Source organism: Pseudophryne corroboree, chromosome 6, assembly GCF_028390025.1.
Source record: "Pseudophryne corroboree isolate aPseCor3 chromosome 6, aPseCor3.hap2, whole genome shotgun sequence".
Lineage (NCBI taxonomy): Eukaryota > Metazoa > Chordata > Amphibia > Anura > Myobatrachidae > Pseudophryne > Pseudophryne corroboree.
Genome location: NC_086449.1, coordinates 708020954 through 708048119, shown reverse-complemented (window position 1 = coordinate 708048119; position 27166 = coordinate 708020954). Strand labels below are relative to the sequence as shown.

Genomic DNA, 27166 nt, shown 5'->3' with positions numbered 1-27166 from the left:
CAACTTGACCCCATCCCCCGCGAGACACTTTGGCCTGCAGGTGGGCCAGTGTCCAAATAGCGGGAGTGTCCCGCTGGAATTAGGACAGTTGGGAGGTATGATAAAGGATTCTATTTAGTAAGCCTCGGAGAGAGATAAAGTGGACAGAGATAAAGTACCCAAAAACCAGCTCCTAACTGTTTTCAAACACAGCCTATGAAATGGCAGTAAGGAACTGATTGGCTGTTACTTTATCTCTCTCCAAGGCATAGTACACATGCTTAGTCTATGTACTAAGCTTTGGAGAGAGAAAACACAGAGAGAGATAAAGTACCAACCAGTTCCTAACTGTCTTTATCAAACAAATGCCCAGATTTATCAGGCCTTGGAGAGTGATAAATTGCACAGTGATAAAGTACCAGCCAATCAGGTCCTAACTGCCATGTTGCAGGTTGTGTTTTACAAATGACAGCTAGGAGCTGATTGTTTGGTACGTTATCACCGTGCTATTTATCACTCTCAATATCTCTTGATAAATCTGGGCCACAACCTGCAGCATGGCATTTAGGAGCTGATTGACTGGTACTTTATCTACGTACACTTTATCTCTCTCCAAGGCTTAGTACAAAGTAGTGCAGCTGTTAGAAGCAGAAACGGCTGCAGCCCCGGCCATATAATGCAGGGGTAAACCACTTAGCACATATAAACATGCATGTTATCATGTATGTAATATATGTGCTGGATGGTTCCCCCAGTGATCGGATATGCTGAGTGTATCTGTAGCCATGTGGCACCCGAGAACCAGCATAAGCTTTTACACACATCTAAGCCCACCCCCCAGACTCCTGTGAAACTAGCCAATGGGGATCTAGAGAAGTGTGTGGCCTTATGCTGGTTCCCGGGAGCCGCACGGCTCCAGATACACTCGGCGCATCTGACCCCCGTGGAGCCCGCCAGCACATATATTACATACTGTACATGATAACATGTTAGTTTATATGTGTTAAGCAGTTCCCCCCTCACTATATGGTTGGCGTTGCAGCCCAGGGGATGTAGCAGCAGCTGGATAGAAGTGTGATAGAGGATTGTCAGTTTAGTTGCAACATAATATGGATTAAAAAGAGGATAAGTCGATAAATTGCGGAGGGGTGTGTCAGGAGGAAGTTGCAGCAGTTGAGGTAGGAGATGAAGAGATATGTTAAAGACATGTTGAGTTTAGACAGCAATGCGATAGCTACAGTATGTGGAGTAACAGTTGGTTACCAAGAGGATACAGAAGGGGAGACGTCAAATGAGGAGAAGCAGATTTGAGAACAGGGCAGAGGTATTACTGTAGGCCAAAAGAGAATAGGTGTACAATGAGAAAAAGAGGGTCAAGAACAGAGCCTTATGTGGACCCCGACAGATAGTGGGAGTGGACGGGAGTATGTACTATGGTTTAATAGGTAGGAAGTGACTCAGGAAAGAACTGTGGGATGAAGGCCAGTGGAGTGAAAGGTATGCAGGTGAAGAGAATGAACATCAGTGTTGAAAGCAGAAAAGTGTTGATTTCGACATTGGTTGAGTATGGAGAAATGAGACTACACTAAGTGGATCATTGATCATTCTTGTGAGTGCAGTCTCTGTGGAATATTGGGGAAGAGAGTAAAGAACTGAGAGAGAAATAAGAACGTGAGATAGGCGGTCGGGAACAAGTCTTTTAAGAAGTTTGGACTCAGAGGAGATGAGAAATAGGGCAAGGGTTGGAGTGGAACCACAGCAAGAGTGCTGCAAATCATGGCCAAAAAAATGAGTTGCCTCTGGCATGGGGATTTGCTAAGGAGCTTGATGGATCCATTGGTTCTGTACAGCAATGTTGTTTTGGTTTTATACGCTCACTGACTATCCCATCTGTCAGCCCCTCCCCTTTACAATGTAAGCTCTCACGAGCAGGTTCCTCTCCCCTTATGTGCTTTTTCTTCCCTTACTTATACTCTCATCTACTCCATACTCACTACAAAGGCACCTAACCCTTGGTGTACGCCGCCTTGCGGCTTATCTGAGTGTCAGGACCGCTGATGCAGAAGAGTTTATAAACCATGTACTTGTCCTGCATTGTCTTGTACTGAAGTCACCCCTTTTCGTTTTTGCTCATTTGTTTATGAACCTTGTTAGGCGCTGTGAAACTCTTGTGGAACCATATGAATAAAGATAATAATAATAATATACATAGGAGTAATATTTATGTGAACTAGGGTTGTTTGGGGAAGCGTTTTTGACAAAGGACTTTTTATTTTTGCTACAGATGAGCTGCACATATCAGGGCATGCTGCCATTCATGGTTCCTAAATTGCCAGCATGCCCTGGCTGCCATTTTAAAATTGTGCATGACAGATGTCATGACAAAAGACCTCTTGTGCCTTTAAACTGACATATTTTCTAACATTTACGAATGATTATTAACCATATATCCAAAGCCTAGGGTTGTTGGGAACAGTGCACAGTATCAGCATACGGCTGGTTTCTCCTAGGGCAGGCATTGTTTTTGTGACCAAATCCCCACTGAATTCGTTTTCAGTAACTAATGAAAGTAAAAAAAATTGGAATGCTTATTAACAAAACTAAACAGAATCTTTCCAAGAGTTGCTGCAACAATTGAATGTGGATATAGGGCCTAATTCAGTAAGGATTGCAAATTCTGCTCCTTTGGATCGCATGCTGGGGTGCGCCCATCGCAGGGCAAGGCCGTCCAGCATGCTAACTACCGCCCCCTACCCCCTTGATGTAGCATAAATTGCGATCGCATCGGACCAACTTAGCTGCCTGCGCAACTTAGCTGCGTCCACATGCGGCCCGCCACCATGTACCCAATCGCAGTGGCTGCGTGTGACGTCATGCAGACACCATAATTATGCCGCCACCACGTCACCGTTCGTGCCAGCCAATGCCCCCTCAATGCTCCGTATCCGCCTAGGAAAGGGAACGTTGCCGCACCCCCCACCCCGCGAACGCCTCTGCCTGATTGACAGGCAGAAGCATTCTTAATTTCTGCAGGGCGCCCGCAGGACTTATTTGGCTTTGAATTCAACTGAGGGGTAATTTATTATGACAACAGAATTTTATCTCAATCTTTTGCAACAAGCAACTATATTATTGTGATTGTATTAATCATCTACACCTATTTATATTCAGTACATTCATATATAACACATCTTAAATATCTATACAGTGCATCCGAAAAAGTACAGTATTCACAGCGCTTCACTTTTTCCACATTTTGTTATGTTATTACAGCCTTATTCCAAAATGAAATGAATTCATTTTGGTCCTCAAAATTTTACACCCAATACCCCATAATGACAATGTGAAAAAAGTTTTTGGGAGATTTTTGCCAATTTATTAAAAATAAAAAACTAAGTAATCACATGTACATAAGTATTCACAGCCTTTGCCATAAATTTCAAAATTGAGCTCAGGTGCATCCTGTTTCCACTGATCATCCTTGAGATGTTCCTACAGCTTAATTGGAGTCCACCTGTGGTAAACTGAGTTGATTGGACATGATTTGGAAAGGTACACACCTGTCTATATAAGGTCCCACACTTGACAGTGCATGTCTGAACACAAACCAAGCATGAAGTCAAAGGAATTGTCTGTAGACCTCCGAGACAGGATTGTCTTAAGGCACAAATGTGGAGAAGGGTACAAAAAATATCTGCTGTTTGAAGGTCCCAATGAGCACAGTGGCCTCCATCATCCGTAAATGGAAGAAGTTCGGGCTACCAGGATTCGTCCTACAGCTGTCTGGCCGTCTAAACTGAGCGATCGGGGGAGAAGGGCCCTAGTCATGGAGGTGACCAAGAACCCGATGGTCACTCTGTCAGAGCTACAGCATTCTTCTATGGAGAGAGGAGAGCCTTCCGGAAGGACAATCATCTCTGCAGCAATCCAAAAATCAGGCCTGTATGGTAGAGTGGCCAGACGGAAGCCACTCCTTAGTAAAAAGCACATTGCAGCCCACCTGGAGTTTGCCAAAATGCACCTGAAGGACTCTCCGACCATAAGAAACAAAATTCTCTGGTCTGATGAGACAAAGATTGAACTCTTTGGCGTGAATGGCGTCATGTTTGGAGGCAACCACCGCTCATCACCAGGCTTATACCATCCCTACAGTGAAGCATGGCGGTGGCAGCATCATGCTGTGGGGATTATTTTCAGCGGCAGGAACTGGAAGACTAGTCAGGATAGAGGGAAAGATGAATGCAGCAATGTACAGAGAAATACTGGATAAAATCCTGCTCCAGACAGCTCTTGACCTCAGACTGGGGCAAAGGTTCATCTTTCAGCAGGACAGCGACCTAAGCACACAGTCAAGCTATCGAAGGACAACTCTGTGAATGTCCTTGAATGGCTCAGCCAGAGCCCAGACTTGAATCTGTTTGAACATCTCTGAAAAGATCTGAAAATGGCTGTGCACCGACGCTTCCCATCCAACCTGATGGAGCTTGAGAGGTGCTGCAAAGAGGAATGGGCGAAACTGCCCAAAGATAGATGTGCCAAGCTTGTGGCATCATATTCAAAAAGACTTGAGGCTGTAATTGCTGCCAAAGGTGCATCAACAAAGTATTGAGGAAAGACTGTGAATACTTATATATATGTGTTTTCTTAGTTTAATATTTTTAATCAATTTACTAAAATCTCAAAAAAACTTTTTCACGTTGTCATTATGGGGTATTGTGTGTAGAAATTTGAGGGAAAAATCAATTTATTCCATTTTGGAATAAGGCTGTAACATTACAAAATGTGGAAAAAGTAAAGTGCTGTGAATACTTTCCAGATGCACTGTATATTACTTAGTTTTTATGTTTTAGTAGCATAAATAATGTTAGTGCTTTATAGGCCATATAGGCAAAGGCCTAAGGCGCCATTGTTCCATAGGTCACCAAGCACGAATGACAGTCCACCCTGGCATGGTGTAAGTGGCTTCAGCTAATTTCTTACCTAATTGGTCTGCATCCAGTCCTGTCATCGCTAACACAATCACACTCATATCCTTAAATATTCTGTGCTGCTGTGAACATCCCAGTACTGGATGCCTAATTGTGCTCTTTGCCTGCCCACTTTAAAAGTAGGAGATGAAGACGGATAACAAACAGATCCAATGATCCTAGTAAAAGGCAGATTAAATAGCTGTGCACTGTAAGTAATTTATAATAAAACCCCTTTCAAAAAAAGAGTAAGACTAATACAATCTGTCACTTGTGATTTATATATTCTACAGTATCTATCTATCTATCTATCTATCTATCTATCTATCTATCTATCTATCTATCTATCTATCTGTCTGTCTGTCTGTCTGTCTGTCTGTCTGTCTGTCTGTCTGTCTGTCTGTCTGTCTGTCTGTCTATCTGTCTATTTATCTACAGTATCAATCTATCTATCTATCTATCTATCTATCTATCTATCTATCTATCTATCTATCTATCTATCTATCTATCTATCTATCTATCTATCTATCTATCTACTGTATCTATCGCATCTATATATAATGCTATATTATTTAAGCTACCCTTTCCCCTGTCAAGTCTGGAATTGTTGTCTTTTGACTAATATCCTAGAATATGGAACACAGATGAAAGGTAGTATTTATAAGCAGCTGCTTTCGTAATGCACATTACTCAAAGGGAGTAAGTCTGAAATGTGAGCTATATCGAACAATCTTCCCCACTGATGACACCCTCAGGTCTCCATGGCACCCGGCCGTTCGTATCCAGCAGGAATCATGAAACACGAAGAACAATCAGTTCATCTCTCTTAGCACTAAAACTCTTTTCAGCATAACTATCTCGGTCTGCCAGTGTTCATTAGAAAAACATGCAGTTAGTCTGCAGACACTTCATCCACTATTGTGTTTTATTAGGCCGGAAAGATCAGGTCCTCTGCTTCGGGGTGAGAGGTTTACACACTGCCTTTCTAGATGATGAACACAGTCACTCCTCATCAGTTTTATATTATAAATAAGCAACACACTGACAAAAAGGACCCATGTATTTTTGTGGAGACTTTACTAGACGGAGATCATTACATGGAAATATGCCCTTCCTTTAGGACAGAACAAGCACTGCAATTTGTTCCAGACGGCTTGTTGATAAAGTAGGACATTCCAGACAGTGGTGAATTAATTAGTACTGATAAAACAATTAATATCATAGGTGGAATTGATCCAGGGGCATCTTAAGAGAGAAGGGGGCAGTCTCCACAAGGATGCCCTCCCTTCTCTCACTGGTGAAAAGACCACAGTTCACATCATGTAATGGTTAGCATTGCTGCCTTACAGCACTGAGGTCTTGGGTTTGATTCCCACCACAGCCCTAGTGCTCTGCTTTCCTCCCACACTCCAAAAATTAATTGGTTCTGACAAAAATTTTTTTATCTGTAGTGTGTATGTGTGTCCATGTGGTAGGAATATAGACTGTAAGCTCCACTGGGGCAGGGAATAATATGAATGGCCACATCAGTGCTGCAGGATATGTGTGTATATTACTGGAAATAATAATTATAGATACGCCACTGAACGTGACTATAGAGCAGTAACTATAAACAGGCGGCCCTAGGGTAGCATATAGCCCTGCCAGCCTTCACCTGTCCCCCCAAGCTCAACATTGCTTTATTGTCACATTTGTTTTTATACAGTACTGTAGCTTCAAACCACAATTTAAATTGCCTGTTGATATGTTACTACAGATAGATATCTCTTTCTTTAATTAAATGTTGTGTTTCACCTTATTATTGGTACCTAGGGTAGTGTGCTGCACTTTTGAAGGAATAGGGCCACTCATGTTGTCATTGAAGACATACTTCAAAACTGTCCCAATTTTCACAGCACTTTCCCACTAAGGGCAGGATTAAGGCTTGTGCAAGCCCCAGGACAACTAATCACACTTGACCACCATCACACTTTACCCCTCTATGTTTTTAATCCTGCTCACATAACATATAACTCCCTTCCCCTCCTGCTAACGCCAATCCATAGAGTAGTCCCCCTGCCTTGGTGAGTGTGACTAGCTTACCCTAAGTCATTCTGTGTTCTTCTGATTTCAGGCTACTCAGCTCTAAAGCCACTTCCAGTCTTCACTCACCAGCACTGCCAGGTTTGCAACATAATTACATGCTGTCTGCAGTGCTGCCAAGGCCATTACAGGACCCAGAAGTAGCGACAGATGACTGGAAGGGCTGCCAGGTGGCATTCGAATACCCAGCTTTAGTGCCTGGGGACTGAAAAGGCTGCTTTTAAAGCGCCTAAAAAGGCAACATGGTAGAACGGTTACAACTGTGTGGGGGCCCCCAATGTGTGGGAGCCCCTGGATGACCACCACTGTTGCCCCTCTATAATCGAGCTCTGTCCCTCCCACGGGTCACAGTGTCCTGCGGTGTGGGACACTCCCCTCTGACACTGGGCATGACCCCTTTCAGCCATCTTCATTTTACATTTTAATGAGACCTTGGAAATCAACCTTGTGACTCCTTGGGACCCTTACTTTTAGTGAGTGTGAGATTGTATTTAGCATAGAGATTACATATCTCTCTATTGACAGCTGTTTCTGCTGCCCCCATGTGAATTATGAGGGAATCTACAACTGAGAGAAAACACTGTGATTTTGTCCAATGAACAAAGGATGGCCGGTGGTGTGGCCTCCATAGATGGTTGCCATCGATGGCGTAAATGACAGAAGCCATTGACGAGAGTAAGCTGTGCAAAGCAAGCCCATCAATGGTTTCCTTGCACATGCATGGTGGCTGGCACTGCCATTCTAAAGTTCTCTAACCTTCAAATTCAACTGTTCTGACTATAGAATGGAAGCTGGGGGCAGGGCTGTGTACTGACTGACAGCTGAGCTGATCCTGTCAAGTGAGTGAGGCAGTCCATTCTGGCACACCGCGTTATATGTGTATGCTGGAGCTGGGGGCAGTGCAAGGTTGCTGACAGCATAGTAGCTCTGCATTGCAATGCAGCTGCAATACTCAGCAAGGAAGAAAAGAAAACCATCGGCCCACAGCCACCATCGATGGCGGGATACCACCTGAATCTCAGCCATTGACGGTAAAACCATCAGATATCGGTGGATGACCAATGATGGCTTCTAACCATTGAGGCTCAATGGTCATCCCTACGATGAACCTCCAATTATAAAACGCAACGGAATTTGCTGCGCTATATAAGAAACTGTTAATAAATAAATATATTTACAAAGTTCATTGTATGTGCAATGTAAGAAACCTTGGTTTTGCACTTGAGGACCCTTACACATATTAAGATACTACCCTACTATCAACAGATCTACCCTACTCTCACACACAGGAGATGGTCACTCTCACTAGAAGTCTGTCTAGGTTTGAGGGGTGCTGGAAAAATTAAGAACCCTCAATCAATCAATCAATCAATCATGTAGACTGTTGGCCTTAACAGAGAGCTTACATTGGCACTAAGTCATTACTCAAAGAAGCCTATCACTTGAACACTATGCCACAGGTGAAGGCTTTTAAACACTATGGCAGGGGGGCTTCTTTTCGTAGACTACGTAGACTATCTCACTGATGGTCTACATAAGTAAATTACAGTGGTACGTCATACTGTATTGCTGTGTTCGAGAACTCATTGGTAAATCGAGCCCACAGACTTTGATATAAAGGACATGATTGTGGTGGGGTAGGGGTGTCTACCAAGGTGGAAGACTGAAAAATGTTGGTGTTATCATTTGAGCAAAAAGAAGAGACAGATAACTCGCCAACTCCTGTAACGCTCTTATTTATATATACATTATATTTTTGCTCATAACTTTACCCAGTTGGAAGACTGGAACATAACTGCAAAGGTTCAAATTGTAAACTCGTTATTATGATAAAATTTTGCAAACCAATGTTTTTGATGGACACTTTTATTGAGATATACAAAGTATCATATATATTATAACATTGGGACAGAGGCAGCACTTAGAGATCTGTAATATCCAAAATTACTCACATATTATTTCTTTAAATTGAGCTATTCAAGCCTTAAAATGTGGCTTTTCCACCTCATGGTGTTACAATATAAAAATAAAAACAAGTTTAAACTCGGCATTTCTATTACATATTCCATAAAGATTAAATTTCCTATAACCACTGACAATAAATTGACAGATATTTATTTTCTTGACGCTCCCACATGTGAAAATGTTATTTTAATCTCTATATATCTCTTCCACTCCCCTCTCCTGCCTTGCTCGGTAATCTTGTTTCTGTATTGCAGATTATGCATTGAGATTACAGAGATTAGGTTTAGCGAGGCATGGGAAATTAAAACAATAACTCCAATCAAACTCACATCACAAGATACTTAGGCGGCTAACAGAGACAGTGCAAGACATACAGTATACAGTAGGAACCAAATGCGATGAAATGGAAGCACCCAAGGTAGTAAAGGCTTCATTGCAGCGTCTACTGAATAATGTTAAATGTATTAAATGGTTCTTGTATTGCAATTCCATTATTAAACCAAGGTGAAGCTAATACTATAACATGCAATAAGTTACATCCTGAGTTTTATGACAATGTGTTCAATTGTGTTCAATGTTCAACATGGCCCATCTGGATCTTATGCAGAGTTGAAAGCAAGTTAGTTTTGTGGATGGATTTCACGGCTTTTCTCACTGCTTCTGCTCCTGTAGCTGACCATTCTCATCTACAGGCAATTAAGAGTAGTATACAATTTAGGGGGAGATTTATCAAAGCTTGTAGAAAGATAAAGTTTATTGAGATAAAGTACTAGCCAATTACAGGCTGTGCTAGAAATTGAGTTAGGAGCTGATTGGTTGTGACTTTATCCACTTTATCGCAATTCAAACTTTGATGAATCTCCCACTAAGGGGTCTATTTATGAAGCAGGGAAAAGAGTGGAGTAGTGAGCCAGTGGAGAAGTTGCCCATGGCAACCAATTAGCTGCTCCGTATAATTTGATAGTATGTAAATTATAAATGTTATATCAATGCTGATTGGTTGCCATGGGCAACTTCTCCACTGGCTTATTTCTCTACAATTTTCACTGTTTCATGAATAGAGCCCTTAGTCACATCTCCGTGTGCGGCTGAAGGGTGGGCACTTACACAGAGGCGAAGAGTTGTATATAAGCTAAGATTCCCCTGTTTCCCATTGAATCTCTGACACCAAAGATAGAGCTTGCACAAGTGCCCACTGGCTATGATTCCAAGCGTATGGTTAGGTGTGGTTTGACAGCAGAGATCTGTACAACTCCACATACAGTACAGGGGGATCTATGCATTTTTATCTGTGCATGCAATGTAATTACAACGTCATGCTTTTTATCAGCCCCTATGCGTACATATTTTGTCAGCCAAATATACATATATGAGACTTTTTCACTTCTTTTGTAACACCATGCCTAAAATATACTTTAAACAGGAATCTATAGATCCAGGCTTCTTGTCCCTTTTTGTCTGCTGCTTTTTATACTTTGTCTCTTTAAAAAACAAACAAACAAACAAACAAACAAACAAACAAACAAACAGATTTTAGACCTTTGGTTTGTAACTCAGATCTAAATTTAAGAGAACAGTTAAAAATAATACAGAAAAGAATAAGACACTACTGAAAAAATACAAAGCAAAACGTATTGCAGCATAGGCAGCGGCATATCTAGAGAGGAGGGGGACCCGTGCGCAGTCTCTATGTGTGGGCTTCCTCCTCTCCGTCCCGTATCCGGTAGCGCTGTTAGCGCTAGAGACTCTGGCACAGTGCCAGAGTCTACAGCACATGAGCAGGACTCCGAAAAAATGGCACGGCGGCTAACAGCGCTACCGGTTATGGGACGGAGAGGAGGGGGCCCGCACACAGACACCAGAAAGGTAAGTATAGAAGAAATGGGTGCAGTGTGTGCAGTGTGGGCCCCCTCTGGATCCAGGGGCCCGTATGCGCTGCACACACTGCACCCATTATAGATATGTCACTGAGCACAGGCTAATGTGTTGTTAGCACTTATTTTTATTTTGTTGGATTTTGTTTTCTTTCCTTTAAACAACACAAAAAACAATATTTATGGTATTTACCAGTTAAATCTCTTTTTCTGGCTTCATCTGGGGGACACTTCCTTACATATGAGGTTAGAGTGACTTGGAGGTGTCAGCACTTAATGAGGCCACATTTTTGGAGCTATGAATGCTCCTCCCCTCTAAGTTTGAACTTAAAGAGTATGAAAGATAGAGATAAGCACAGTAATAAACATCTTACTCATACAGTACCTTCATCAATAAGGGAGTGATCGAACTGTCCACCAGATGAATCAGGAGAAAGAGAATTAACTGGTAAGTACCATAAATCTTGTTTTCTCTATCTTCATCTGGAGGTTACTTCCTTACACTTGGGGATGTACAAAAGCTGTTCTCTAAGGGAGAGTACACTATGTCCAGACTTATGACCTAACTGAACCTAATACCTTCTGGGGGTCATTCTGAGTTGATCGCTCGCTAGCTAGTTTTAGCAGCCGTGCAAACACTATGCCGCCGCCCACTGGGGAGTGTATTTTAGCTTAGCAGAAGTGCGAACGCATGTGAAGCTGAGCTCTACAAAAACAGTTTGTGCAGTTTCAGAGTAGCTCTGAACCTACTTAGCGCTTGCAATCACTTCAGCATATTCAGGTCTGGATTTGACGTCATACACCCGCCCAGCGAACGCCCAGCCACGCCTGCGTTTTTGCAAACACTCCCTGAAAACGGTCAGTTGACACCCAGTAACGCCCCCTTCCTGTCAATCTTCTTGCGGCCGCCAGTGCGAAGGAAAACTTCGCTAGAACCTGAGCACAACCACAAAGAGCTTTGTATCCGCATGCGCAGAAATGACATTTTTTCACCTGATCGCTGCGCTGCGAAAATCGGCAGCGAGCGATCAACTCGGAATGACCCCCCTTGTCCAAACTCAGCTTTACTGGATGCAAAATCATGAAAAATGTAAAACATGGTGAATGTATGAACTGAAGACCATGTAGCTGCCTTACATAATTGTTCTGCAGATGCTTCATTTTTCACTGCCCTAGAAGTACTGTGCTAACTGAATGAGTTGAATGAGTGGAGACTCTGGCTGGCCAGAGCTTATTAGCTCCTGTATATGTTTATTTAATGGTTGCCGTAATCCATCAAGCTATCATCTTGTTAGATGCTGGCCAACCTCTCCTCTTTGCATCATAATGTATGAACAACCTATCTGTCTTTCTGATACTTGCAGTTCTTTCCAAATAAACTCTAATAACCTTAACCACATCTAACAGCATGTACTTGTCTTTGCTGATAGCCTTGTCTACTTTGGAGAAATCACTATATCCTGATTTAAATGGTAATCAGACACTACGTTTGACTGAAAAGAGGGACTCGTACGGAATACTACACTGTCCTTGTAAATTACTAAATATGGCGACTTACAGGATAATGCCCCTAAGTCTGATACCCTTCTAGCTGATGTAATGTTGGACAAAAAGTGACGTATCTGCACACTATTATATTTTATTAATGTATTCTTCTGTTGTTTAACAAGCATCAGTCCCTTTACATTCAGTAAATTATTCCTATATTGAAATTTGTTATTCTGTTAGGGGGTGCCACCAATACAGTAGGGTTGTAGATATCATAAGAAGGAGAGAGATAAAGTACTGTATAGTAGGCGCACATAGAAGACTAATTTTTTAAAACTTAACTTTTATTATCGGTATCTTGTGATAGTAACTCACAGTTGTGTTGGATAGAGCAGCGAAAATTAGAGGTTAAAATCAGACTAACACAGACATACAAATATGTGCTTAAGAAATTAAAGAGTGTAATAAAGATTTAAAAAGCAATGTCCACATGTTATTACTGTCTTACTTGTGGTATTAACTGCGTCAAGATAACTTGATTCAAAGTTCAGAGTTAATTTGCACAGAATGGATATTTTATTAATCTCTATTTAAATACATATATGAAAGTACTCAGAACCTGGACTGTCAAATGACAGTTTGAATCAATTTTCCCATAACTAGCTGATGTAATGGTCAGAAGAAAAAACAACTTCCAGGTAATCCACTTAAGATCCACCTTCTCTACGGGCTCAAATGGAGGAACCTGAATTGCAGATAATACAAGATTCAAATACCAAGGATCAATAGGCTCTCTATATGGCGGCTTCAAGAACCATGGTGGTCATTCCGAGTTAATCGCTAGCTGCATGAGGCAAAAAAAAGGCACTTCTGCGCAAGCGTATGCGGTGCAAAGCGCATGCGCGACGTACTATTGCAACGAATGATGTAGTTTCACACAGGGTCTAGTGAAGCTTTTCAGTCGCACTGCTGGCCGCAGAGTGATTGACATGAAGTGGGCATTTCTGGGTGTCAACTGACCGTTTTCAGGGAGTGTTCGAAAAAACGCAGGCATGCCAGGAAAAACGCAGGCATGGCTGGGCGAACGCAGGGCGTGTTTATGATGTCAAAACCGGAACTGAACAGTCTGAAGTCATCGCAAGCGCTGAGTAGGTATTGAGCTACTCTAAAACTGCACAAAAAACTTTGCCGCCACTCTGCGATCCTATCGTTCGCACTTCTGCTAAGCTAAAATACACTCCCAGTGGGAGGCGGCATAGCGTTTGCACGGCTGCTAAAAACAGCTAGCGAGCGAACAACTCGGAATGACCACCAATGCTATCAAACATAATTTCTGTATTTAATGACATAGCATTGGACCTTGAGACAGTAGATCCCAACAAAAGAGGGAGCCTAAATCCTGGTCCCACTGCCATTTTTACTATCTCTGATACCTAATCGTCCTTGACCAATTTGGTGCTACAAGAATTACTGGAATGCTTTTCTTTTTTCTTAACACCCCCGGAATCATTGGAATTGGTGGATATATGTATACCAGCCAAAATACCCATGGTATCACCATGGCATCTACTCGAAAGGGTAGAGGATCTCTGACCCTGCAACAGAACTTGTCCGTCTTGTTGTTGAATCTGGATTCAATTAGATCTATTTTCCGGCTGGCACCATGTTTCCTCCAGACTCTGATACACCTCTGGGTGTAGAGACCATTCCCCTTGGCAAACTGCTTGACTACTCAAATAATATGCTTTCTAATTCTCTATTCCTTATATGAATACTGCTGATATTGCTGTTCTCTGCCCAGGGCATCACCTGAAATGTCTCTTTTAATGGCTAATGAACTCCTTGTTCCCCCTTGATGGTTTATATACTGTATGCTTCTGCTGTTGAACTTCTTACTGGTTTCCACTCTTATTAAAGTGTACTGAGCCACTCTTAGGGCCTAATTCAAAGTTGATTGCAGCAGCAAATTTGTTAGCAGTCGGCCGAAACCATGTGCACTGCAGGGGGGGTGGGGGTGGGGGGTTGGGAGGGGGCAGATATAACATGTGCAAAGAGATAGATTTGGGTGGGGTGTGTTCAAACTGAAATCGTAATTGCAATGTAAAAATAAAGCGGCAAGTATTTACCCTAGACAGAAACAAAATAACCTACCCAAATCTCACTCTCTCTGCACATCTAACTCTCTCTGCAAATGCAAATAACTGCCACACCTGCAGTGCACATGGTTTTGCCCAACTGCTAACAAATTTGCTGCTGCGATCAACTCTGAATTACTCCCTTAGTTCCAACAGATTTATCGGAAGCCTTGCTTCCGATCTGTACCACAATCCATGAAATAGGTGTTCTCCCATGAACACTCCCCAACCCCTGAGACTGGCATCTGTGGTAATTACTATCCAGTCCAGTGCTAGGAAGCTTCTGCCTCTGTTCAGGTTTTCCATCCTGGTCCACTACCTGAGCGACTTTCTTGTTTCCTGTGAGAGGGGAATTAATTGGTTTTCTAACTAATGGTTGGATCTTGACCAGTTCCTTGATATATTCAAATGGAATCTTCTTGAATGGATGTTTACATATTGAACAGTCACGAATGCAAAAACCATCATCTACAGCAATTTCATGAATAACAGGACTGAGGGTCCAGATCAAGATAGAGAGAAGTAATCTAAAAAAGTATTGTGTCTACTCTTAGCCATTAAAGGGACTCTAAACCTTAAATTCAATGTGGTTTATATAAAAGAGTTACTTCTATTATTCAGAAATGTATACGGAAACTGGATAGAAGATATTTGAGATGAAGTTGTGGTCATGATGGAAGTATGTATTTGCACAGAACAGACCTCCTGTCAGTAATAACATCCAAGGAGACGTTCTCTCCAGAGTGCAATGTTTGAGGGCATCAATAATTGTTGTATTGTACTTTAAATACTACAGAGATATCTCAAAACAGAGCAACTTTTACATATACTGTATATCTGACCATGACTCGTAGACACTTGCCAAGATTTTTGACCTCTACTTTGGGAAATCTTTCAGGAGATGTCCAAGGGACAAGTGCAGGAGGTATGGTGAAATTACATATACATGGCATCACCAAGGACAGGGTTAGGCTGCGATGATACAATTTGCCACATATTAAACCATAACCCCTGCCTGTCTTACTAGGAAAGTGGAAGGGATGCAGGAATGTGACCTGCTCTCTGGTAATCCAGAACGCCCTGAATTTCAGGAGTCTCACAGACACTGAGAGAGGCAAGTATGCTAGCAGATATTTTTTGGGTGTGGTATGAAAAGTCAACACCAAAATATCGACAGGTTCTGAACATTGACAGTCAGAATGTCGACATGGACAGTAAGTAGACAGGCAACATGTCAACATTCTCTAATGTCATGGTTAAAATGTCAACATGCACAGAATGTCGACACTTAACATGTTGATACCAGAATGTTGACATGATTTTTTTTCTTATTTTAGCATAACCCTGACCCTTAAACTTAACCCTAACCCTTACATTTACCCAAACCCTAAAGGTAACCCTAAAAGTAATACATAAATGTCATGTCGACAGTTTGATGTTGCTGTTCTGAACATGTCAGTATTTTGACCATGTAAATATTATTGGGTGTCCACATTTTATATGTCAACCTACTGCCAATTAGACATTCTGTCAAGAATCAGGCCATGTTGAAAATCAGGTGTCGACCTTCTGAATGCTGACATTCTGAATTTTGACCTTCTGTCTGGATTCCATAAAAATCCTTGTAGATTTATTGATTATATAACGCTAAATCTGCCACTTTAGATGCTGGCGTATACCAGTTACTGCGGCTTTGTAAACAAGTGTTCATTTGTCTTTAAGACAACTTTAGATAAAATACATACGTTTTGTAAGATGCTATATTATCACGGCAAACAATAGGCCACAAATAGCATGCCATTATAACAGCTCCTTCTGGCCTTTCTAGCCAATCAAATCTCCTGTCATGAGCCCAAAAGCACCCTGTAATTATGCAGTGAAAGAGGCTGGGAGATTACCCAGGCTCTTGGCATAAGCACACAAGTAATGTTCTAATTTATAAATAAACCCAAAAGAAAGAAAAGGGTAAAAAACAATGTGGGGGTGTTGAAAGAAAGGACTTTATCATTTACAGCCAGCATGCATAACTGCATCAGTTGTATCTCACAACCCAGTCCAATAAACCGTAACAATGGAGCATTACAGAAATTCTGAGACTTTTGTCTTGCAAATATATAAAAATATGTAATTGTACAGTATTCTGCCAAGTTCTATGATAAATTAACCCAGCTGTTTTAGAATCAATATGAGCATCATAATTTGTGCTTTGCAAAAATACAAACTTATAAAAATCAAAATCATTGCACCATACAGCAACATTGTTTAATAGTTTAATTTTATCTAAGTGTAATTTTTTTTAAACTGATTAATTTTGGGCCTCATCTCATTTGCATAGACCACCAGTGACTTTGGTCTGCTGGAAGGAAGGGGGTTGAACCCCACTAGATGAGGGGCACAGCTTCCCACCAGGTGATGGTCTTCTGCCCCTATTCCTGTAGAACCCATGATTAATTTGTAGTACATCAAGTATACTCCAGCACCATCAGAAATACAGACACATTAAATAGGATTGTGTATAAAAAAAAATATTAAATGACAATATGCTAATAGAAACACATGGAGTAAGCCTGTTGTAATTGATATTCATCAGCCCTAAGAATGGGCTGCTTTAGGTTTTCAGAAAAAATGCATCTGGAACATCTGGAACATGCTGCATTTGAAGTGTGTCCTGCTCTTAGCGAGTGTGGAAGTTGTATTTAAAATAAAGTTTCTGTTGTTTTTGATCTGTTTAGTCTCATTTATGATTGACATTACATTTGAAAGACCAAATCTGGACCCAGTAGATCTTTGAAGAATCAATCTTATTCCCCATATCTTATTCAAGTCCAACTTGACTTTTTACACTATTAAGCTTCATTAGACTCCCATTCTATACTTTGAGAATCTTTTAGCAACGTGACAAATTTTTCTCAACCCAAACTCATCACCACTCTCATTAACTTCTAAAATGCCTGTAAGTGTTCCCTTCCTTTCCACACTCATCCTCCTACCCAGGGCTTAAAGTGGCCCTAGGGAGGTGGTGGAACTCATGTCCCCTGCCTCCTACTTCCCCCCACCCACCACCTCCCATTAGGAACAGCCAGGGCCAGTGCTACGATCTTTACCACTCCCCTGAAAACTATAAATATCTGCGCTACATCCCATACTTTTTAATGTGACGTGGTCTCACAAGGAAGGGGCGTAGTCACAAAATAGTACACCCAATACAAATGATGCCACACACTAGCACAATCTTATTCTCATTACACCACACATAGTGCACCTGATTCATATTACACCACATAGCAATGCTCCTTATCGATGTGATGTCACTCAGTAGTGCCCCTTATACATATTATGCCCACAGTATTGTCCCTTATACACATCTCAGCCTCTGTCACTTCAGCATCTCACCACCTGTGTCTCTCCAGCAGCTTCCCTGTCTCTCTGTGTCCCTCCATCCCCCTCTCATCTTGTCTTCAGCATGCACAGAGCTGGCTTTTCTTCCGGCTCTTCTTCATTTCAGCAGCAGTGATGGCGTGACAACCCATACTCCTTACTGGAAAAGGAAGACGCTGGGACATGAGGAGGGGATGAACGCCCTCCTACAGACACAGCATGTGGGAGTACTAGGAGGGGCAGGCCACAGGAGGAGGAGGACCATGGAGCTGATAGGACCTGAGGAAGGGGTAGGTGGCTGCAGCTCGTCAGTGACATTAACGCCGCCTTATCATCTATTGATGTGAGTGGTGAGGCGGGCTTTTCTGTTGGAATTACTGTGCAGTGCTGTAGAGGAGGTGGAACTAGTTTCACCTACCATTACAGATGGTGGAACTCGGTTCCACCCCGTTCCCCCCCACTTTAGCCCCTGCCTACCTAGATACCTCTTTGGGTACATAAAAACACAAGCTCAGAAATTCTTTACATTTTTATGCTACTTTGTTTTATACTTTTGTTTTATACGATTGTTTTTACCTGGATTACTATCTTTGAAAATAAATATTTTCTGTTGATGTATTTTATTTCTATATTCCTATTACACACTTAAATACACTTATCCCTCCACAAAAAGGAATGTAATTTTTGTTCTGCTCCATAGAAAAAAAAAAGCCTTACTCTGCCCAAATCCTCCCACTGGGCTTTACAAACCTCTGCTGCTCTGGCATGCTTGGATTTGTAATGCCACAAACAGCTATCATTTTCCAGGTGTTGCAGAACTTTGTCTCCCTGCATTTACTACCATACAATGAGGAAGTGGGACTCCATAACAGCAGGGAGTTATACATTGCCTCTCTCTGGGGTTGTCTTATATACTGTACAAGAGACATGAGTTGAAGTGTGCACTGCAAACACACCCGTAACTACAGTGGTATGATTTAATTATGGCTCATATAGCATAGTAGCCAGCACAAGTGGGGTCTGCATTTATATTGAGGGTCTTTTTCATATGTGTGTCATTACAGTGTGGAATGTGTCACACACTGACCTACAGAATAGGCTCAGTGTGGTATATACAGGAAGTCACAAGAATGAGTTTAGTCTTATTATTATATACAGTATAAAGCAGGGACGTGCAGTCAGGGGAGGCAGTGCCTCCCCTGTCATAATGATTAATATAATACAAAGATCCTACTTTGTATTATTGTAATCATTTTCAGAATGAAAATGCAGCCAAAGCTATGTGGGAGGCAGCGAGAGCGCTGCCTCCCACTGACAATAATAAAGACGCCAAAGCTGTGGGCTGGAAAAGCCCATTGAAAAATGAATGAAAAGCGGCACTAGAACGTCTGCCTCATTGACAGGGGGCTGTGCCTTCAGCTCACATCAAGGCACACCCCTGTCAATCAGGCAGACGTAATTGGACAATGGCAGGGGTGGACTGAGCCGGGTGGGCAGGGTGTCAGAAGCCATTCCCCCAGGGCGGCCACATTTGAAGTACCGACAGACAGCAGTCCCTTCAGGTGGGAAGTGTGACAGTCACTCACCAGCCGCTCCTGCCTGTGGACACAGCTCAACCACGGAGCTTCTGCAGCTCCTCACCTCCTCCAGTTCAGCAGGGCTTGCAGCAGCTTGAGTGCCCTACCCCCTCTTCGGCCACTGACAGCTCCCTGCAGCTGCCGGAGTTCCTCTACTTGTGGGCTGCAGAGTGATCGTGGTGCTGGGCGCTCAGTGGAGAGCTGAAGGGAAGTGCAGAGTGGTGAATCTCCTGGCTCTGGATGCGGACATACTGAAGTGTACCGCTGCCAGGTGAGTGCAAGGCCTCATTTTATGTAGCATACCTCCCATTTCTTCAAGGGCCCGATTTTTTAGGGGGCGTAGCCTATATGTGAGGGGGCGTGGCCTCACGGCAAGTGCCGTGACTGCAAGCCACGCCTCCATTTTTGTGATTATGGGGGGGGCATGAACAGCGCTTAGTGAGCTGCTGGCCATGCCCCCTGTCCCTCTCTACGGGGGGAGGTGAGGCAGAGCCGTAACTAGATGTGTGCCGATGATGCCTTGCCCACAGCACAAATGCACTGAGGGCGCACCATCGGGCATCACACCTGCTAGCTCCGAGCCCAGACTGCTGAAGGCGGCGCCACCTGTGTCTCGCTGACGGCGGCGCCACCCGCCCGTGTCCCTCTGAAGCTACCGCACGCCCGCCTGGACACAACCGTGTCCCACTGAAGCTGGCACCACCCGCCCACCTGTGTTCCGCAACTTCTTCTGAACTCGAAGCCACCGCCCGCCCGCCTGTGTCCAGCTGAAGCCGCCCGCCACAGGCGGGCGGGCGGCTTCAAGTTCAGAGGAAGTTTTCAAGCTGCTGCGGCATCTGTGTGACAGGCAGGCTTCTCAATGGCCAGCGGCAGCCCGGCCCCCCTCCCCTGCAATTCGGAAGCCGCTGCCGCCCACAAGACTCCTGCTGCTGAAGCCGCCACCCGCCCGTGTCCCGGTGAAGCCGCCGCCGCCCGCCCCCCGCCCGCAACAGCACGTGAGTGACTACACTATACTACACTACACTATATTACACTACACTTCACTACAGTACACTACACCATAGTACACTACAATACACTACACTACACTACACCCTAAGGGTAGGAGGGGGGTGTGTGTAAGGGGGAATCTGCCTGCCGTACTGTGTTAAAGGGGAACTCTGTGTGCTATAATGTGTAAAAGGGGACGCTGTCTGCCGTAACGTGTAAAAGGTAGACGCTGTCTGCTGTAATGTGTAAAAGGGGGACGCTCTCTGCCGTAATGTATAAAAAAGGAGACGCTGTCTGCCGTAACGTGTAAAAAGGGGACGCTGTCTGCCGTAATGTGTAGAAAGGGGAAGCTGTCTGCCGTAATGTGTAAAAAGGGGACGCTGTCTACCGTAATGTGTAAAAAAGGGGACGCTGTTCGCCGTAATGTGTAAAAAAGGAGACGCTGTCTGCCGTAATGTGTAAAAAAGGGGACGCTCTCTGCCGTAATGTGTAAAAAAGGAGACACTCTCTGCCGTAATGTGTAAATAAGGAGATGCTGTCTGCCGTAACGTGTAAAAAGGGGACGCTGTCTGCCGTAATGTGTAAAAAGGGGAAGCTGTCTGCCGTAATGTGTAAAAAAGGGGACGCTCTCTGCCGTAATGTGTAAAAAAGGAGACACTCTCTGCCGTAATGTGTAAAAAAGGAGACACTCTTTGCCGTAATGTGTAAAAAAGGAGACACTCTCTGCCGTAACGTGTAAAAAGGGGACGCTGTCTGCCATAAGGTGTAAAAGGGGGAAGCTGTCTGCCGTAATGTGTAAAAAGGGGACGCTGTCTGCCGTAATGTGTAAAAAAGGGGACGCTGTATGCCGTAATGTGTAAAAAAGGAGACGCTGTCTGCCGTAATGTGTAAAAAAGGGGACGCTCTCTGCCGTAATGTGTAAAAAAGGAGACACTCTCTGCCGTAATGTGTAAAAAAGGAGACGCTGTCTGCCGTAACGTGTAAAAAGGGGACGCTGTCTGCCATAAGGTGTAAAAGGGTCTCTACCTGGTGTAGTGGCGCTACTGTGTGACGTAATTTGAATAATGGAGACTACTGTGCACCATTATATGAATTGGTATTATTTTGTGGTCACACCCCTTTCCCGTGAAGCCATGCCCCTATATTTTTTACGAGCGCCTACGGCGCGCACTACCGCCGGTTTGCGTTAAGGGGGGGGGGGGGGGCGCCGATGCCGTTTCTTGCACACAGCACTAAAATGTCTAGGGACGGCACTGAGAGGGGGGTAGTTATGTGACCAGCGGTCAGGCAAAGAGCCTGCTTGCCCGTGGCAAGAGCCGCTACTGACGCTGTGCATATGCACACAGCATCTATTCACCACTGCTCTGCTCAGAGCAACGGGTGACAGGGGGATCTCCCAACTGCCCCCCCCTCCCCACCACAGGACACTGCAACCCGCGGGTGGGACAGCGGGACAGACCGTAAAAAACGGGACTGTCCCGCCAAAATAGGGACAGTCCGTAGGTATGCTGTAGGACTAGCTGTGCTGGTATGGGGAGTGTGACTAGTAGCTGAGGAGTTCCCGCTGTGCAGTTAGCGAGTTTAGCCAGTGCCTCCCCAGGCATTTACCTCACCGCACGTCACTGGTATAAAGGTTATTAGAATAAGCCCGATGTTGTATGTAAGTGACTAGAATAAGCTCAATATTGCATATATTGTAAGTCACTAGTGACTAGTATAATCTCAGTGTTCTATATACTGAAAGCCATTAGTATAAACATGGTTTCATATATATAACTCGCTAGTATAAGCATATTGTTTTAAATAAGTCATTAGTATAAGCTCAGTGTAGAGAGCAGCTCCAGGCCCGGGTACTACATAGGGGGTATGGCCTATAGGGGTGTGTCTATGTCCCCTTAAAACATATATCACTTAAAAAGTAATTGTGGGGCTGCTTTGCGCTTCACAGGTGGGGTGCCGTTCAGAGTCAGGTGGGGTGGAGGGTTGTAGTGGGGCGGATCGTTCGGCAGCTTCTTACCTTTCTCCAGGAAGCAGATTCCTCCTCTTCTGCTAGTGCTATCTTCCCAGTGATATGTGGGAAGAGGGTGCATGTGTTCTAGAGAACAAAGACTCCTTACTTTCAATGTGCGGCACCATCTTCCCGAAGTTATCATTGGAAAGATGGCCTCGGCCGAGTAGGGGGGGACCACTTTCCAGAGGAAGGTAAGTATACTGTCGGGGCAATGGACCCAAGCCCCCGCTAGGCCCTTGATGAGCCCCTCTAGCAAGGCCAGGCCCGGGTAAGTAGTACCTGCTCCACCCCCTCTCAGCACCCCTCACAGATGACACTGCCCCTACACACAGCCCACACTCACACAAACCCTTGGCAAACAAATAGAATAGCGCTAATTGGTCATAGATGAGATAGGTAGGTCAAATTGATATTTAATTCATAATAAAAATCAATATAACATCCATATGGAATAACAATAAATGATGAATAAAATGTTAAAAAAAACCTATTGGAAGGATTTTAAAGTAAAAACTCCCATATGCATGGATCAAGCAATAGTGGAGATAATAGGACCTGTTCCTATAATATAGTCCCCTTCAAAAGTCCATAGACCCAGTTAGTAGTTGAAGGTCGACATTAATAGTTACCACAGATGTATCCAAGGGTAATTTAAGCGGCTCAGCAATCCGCAGTATTGCAGTTCCTTGGTAAAGTGAACAGTTGAGCAGTGTCCACAGTTCAATTGGTATACCTCCAATTAGGGTCTCTGGAGTCGCGGTGAATAGGGGGAACTTGGTTCAGGTCGTCCAATCTCCGAAAGGTGGATATCCAGGGAGTAATGCAGGGAGGCAGCTAGGATGTTCTCTGTGTTGTATGATGGTCAATAGGATGCTCTCTGTATTTGTATTGTCTGTGTGTACATGTTAAATAAATATTCTTTTTATGTTGGAAATCCTCCTACTGTCTCTTAATATTTACCACCTTATTTTAAAGCGCTCTTTCATGCATGGCAACACTTTAATCTTTTACTTTCATTTCCCAAAGATCCCAAAATCTTAATCCAACTCTGCTGCCAATAGCATGTACAATTTTGCCAGCACTGACAAAGTATTCTGTGGATTGTCACACCTATAACGTTTTCCTAACCTCCCAAAACAGCATATGCTGCTGGTGTTTCCACAGTTACATACAAGCAGTCTCTCGTCTGGGTAGTAAATGTGAACATGAACCATGGATTGCTGCCAAATAGCTGATACTTAGTACATACTGTAAACATATATAAGTAGGGCCGATATTCAAAAAAGGAAGTAAAGCTGAACCGGGTAATTATAGACCAGTTAGTCTTACATTTATAGTGGGGAAAGTACTGGAAGTTATTCTAAGGGAGAGTATATAGAAGTTAATTGAAGCCAATAAGGTTATTAATAGGAAATAACATGGATTTGTGAAGGATAGATCATGTCAAAGAAACTTACTAGGCTTTTACGAAACAGTGCAAACCTTGATCAGGGTAAGGTGGTGGATGTAATCTTTTTAGACTTTGCTAAAGCTTTCGACACAGTACCACACATGAGACTTATCTATAAGTTACAAGAACTAGGACTAGGGAGCACAATAAGCACTTGGGTCAGAAATTGGTTAGATAATAGGGAGCAGCGCATTGTGGTAAATAGAACTTTTTCAAATTGGACTGAAGTACTAAGTGGTGTATCACAAGGGTCTATACTTGGACCACTATTGTTCAACATTTCCATTAACGATGTAGCAGTAGATCTAGAGAGCATGGTGTCAATTTTTGCAGACTATATCAAATTGTGTAAGGTTATAAATATGGAGGGGGATGCTGAGTTTCTTCAGAATGACTTAGTTAAACTGGTAGCATGGGCAGCAAAATGGAGAATGAGCTTCAATACAGACAAGTGTAAGGTAATGCAATTTGGTAGCACGAAACAAAAATAACACCTACATACTAAAGGGGGTAAAATTAGGGGATTCTGTACTGGAAAAAGACTTAGGTGTTCACATAGATAGCAAACTAAGCAGCAGTACCCAAAGTAGGATTGCAGCAAAGAAGGCTAACAAGGTATTAGCATGCATAAAGCGGGGGATTGATGCTAGGGATGATTGTGTTATACTCCCATTATATAAATCACTACTGAGGCCACATCTTGAAAACTGTGCACAAATTTGTGCGCCATACTGCAAAAAGGATATCTTGAAACTAGAAAAGGTTCAGAGGCGGCTGACCAAACTAATTAATGGGATGGAGATGCTGGAATACAAGGAAAGGCTTTCAAGGCTAGGCATGTTTACACCGGAAAAGAGGAGAATAAGAGGGGACATGATCAACATTTACAAATATATAAGGGGCCAATACACAGAGCTTGCGGGGGATCTGTTTTTGGTAAGATCAACACAGAGGACACAAGGACATCCGCTTAGGTTAGAGGAGAGGAGATTTTGCACACAGAGACGAAAAGGTTTTCCCAGTAAGGACAATACGTGTTTGGAATTTCCTGCCTGAGAGAGTAGTAAGGGCAGACTCGGTCAACACTTTTAAGAAAGGGCTAGATAAATTCCTAATGGATAAGAATATACAGGGTTATAGTGTGTAGTCACGCAGTATTGTTATAAAAATAATGAGGAAAACACACACCTATTTGTGGTCTCCAAAATAATACAGCATTGGAGACCACAAATAGATTGAACTCGATGAACAAATTGTCTTTTTTCAACCTCAGAAACTATGGGGGTCATTCCGACCAGATTGTAGCTGTGCTAAACGATCACTTACACTGACATGCAGGAGGACGCCCAGCACAGGGCTAGCCCGCCCCACATGTCAGCCCCCCCCCGCACAAGTATAAAAGCATCGCACAGCAGTGATGCTTTTGTACTTGAAGAGTAACTCCCCGCCAGCGCAGCTCCTGCGGCTGGCCAGGAGCTACTCGTCGCTGCCAGGGTCGCAGCGGCTGCGTGTGATGTCACGCAGCTGCTGCAGCCCGCCCCCGCATGGTCTGGCCACGCCTGCATTGGCAGGATTGTGCCCCCAAAACGGCTGCTAAACACTGCCGTGCCGCCCCCTCCTACCCAGCGACCGCCTCTGCCTGTCAATCAGGCAGAGGCGATTGCTAGCGAACAACAGACATTGGCTGTCAGCCATGCGCCGGCACTCTGCAGCACCGGTCAGTTCTGACCTGATCACTGCGCTGCGAAGAACTGCAATGACCCCCTATGTTACTATGTTACATACAGTATGTAAAGATGTAGAAAATACATGTCATCCAGTCAGAATACTGCTTTCATTTTCTGAACCACTGTAGCAAAATGACTGTTATACTATAATATGTTGTTACTGGGTAATATTATAAGTATCATATTGAGCCTTTCTTGTGTCATTTTTTTGGAACAGTATAACAAAACAACTACAAACTTTAATAAAGCAGCTATGTGGAGAAATGATAGCCCTAAGCGATATGTTCTTAAGAATAAATATTTGATGACTGTAATGCAAACAGGCAAAAAAATAAAAAATAAAAAATGTCAAATTTCAAGTATGAACATTAAAGTCAAATTGAACAATTCAATCTTACATTGACACTCTGTAGGAACTGTGTTAAGAAATAAAGTTTAACAATGGGGCTAATTCAGACCGGATTGGTGCAGCGGCAGCATTCACAGTCTGAATCTTTTTGTGGAGTGCGCACGCGCAGCGGCCGCACTGCGCGTGCGCACCCCGGGAGCCCTGTGAGATGCTATGAGCATCTCTGGGCTGTGAGCGCCTCTGCCTGATTGACAGGCAGAGGCGGTCGCGGGGTGGGAGGGGGCGTGCCAATGGCTATGAATGCTGTTGGCGGGGCACGGTCCGGACAATGGAGGTGTGTCTGGACCGTTGGGTGGGCAAGACGCGGTGGCTGCATGACGTCACACGCAGCCGCTGCGACCCAGGATGTTCTGAGAAGCTCCCTGCCAGCGCGCAGGAGCTGCGCTGGTAGGCAGCTACTAATCAGGTACAAAAGCATCACCGCCGTGCAATGCTTTTGTACCTGTGCGGCGGGGCAGAGCCAGACATGTGGGCCAGACTAGCCCTGTGCTGGGCGTCCCCCCGCATGTTTGTGAAAGTGATCGTAGATGTGCTAAATTTAGCACATCTACTATCAACTCTGAATTACCCCCAATGTTCCCTCCCAATGAGCAAAATTCAAATCATACAATGCTTAAGGCCCATACACACTAGACGAGCCCACGTTGATGCTGATATTGGCAGCGTCGGGGACCCAGTGGGCATACACACTTGACGATGTCAGCGGGGAAGGGAGCGATGGCGCGGAGGGGGGGGGGGGCAGCAGGGGAATGACGCCCATGCTACAGGTACAGCATGGCTGTCGTTAACAAGGACCTCCCTTGTCTGTACATGATCAGGTAAGGGAGAGGGTCGTTAATGATGCACGGGAGTGTGCATCGTTCACAACATTATGTGTACACACTAGACGAGATTGTAAAAGATCTCGCTCAGAATGGCCCTTATGAGCGATATCTTTTATTTTCTCATCTAGTGTGTATGGGACTTTAGTGCCTAGTCATTCGGACTTGCAGAGGGAAAATAAGCTAATACAGAAAGGCATAGACTAGTCAATCCGCATTCTTTTTACACTGCTGCTCATACATTTGTGTGTTAGTCCACCAGTCCTGTTAACTAGAAGACTGCAAGCCAATTGCTTAAGCTAGATCTTGCACT

General features: G+C 43.7%; 1 protein-coding gene across 6 annotated transcripts in view; it reads right to left on the bottom strand.

Annotated features, from left to right (window-relative positions):
* GRIA1 (glutamate ionotropic receptor AMPA type subunit 1) overlaps positions 1 to 27166 on the bottom strand; it is a 468887-nt gene that overhangs the window by 410520 nt on the left and 31201 nt on the right. The gene's annotated exons all lie outside the window — the stretch shown is intronic.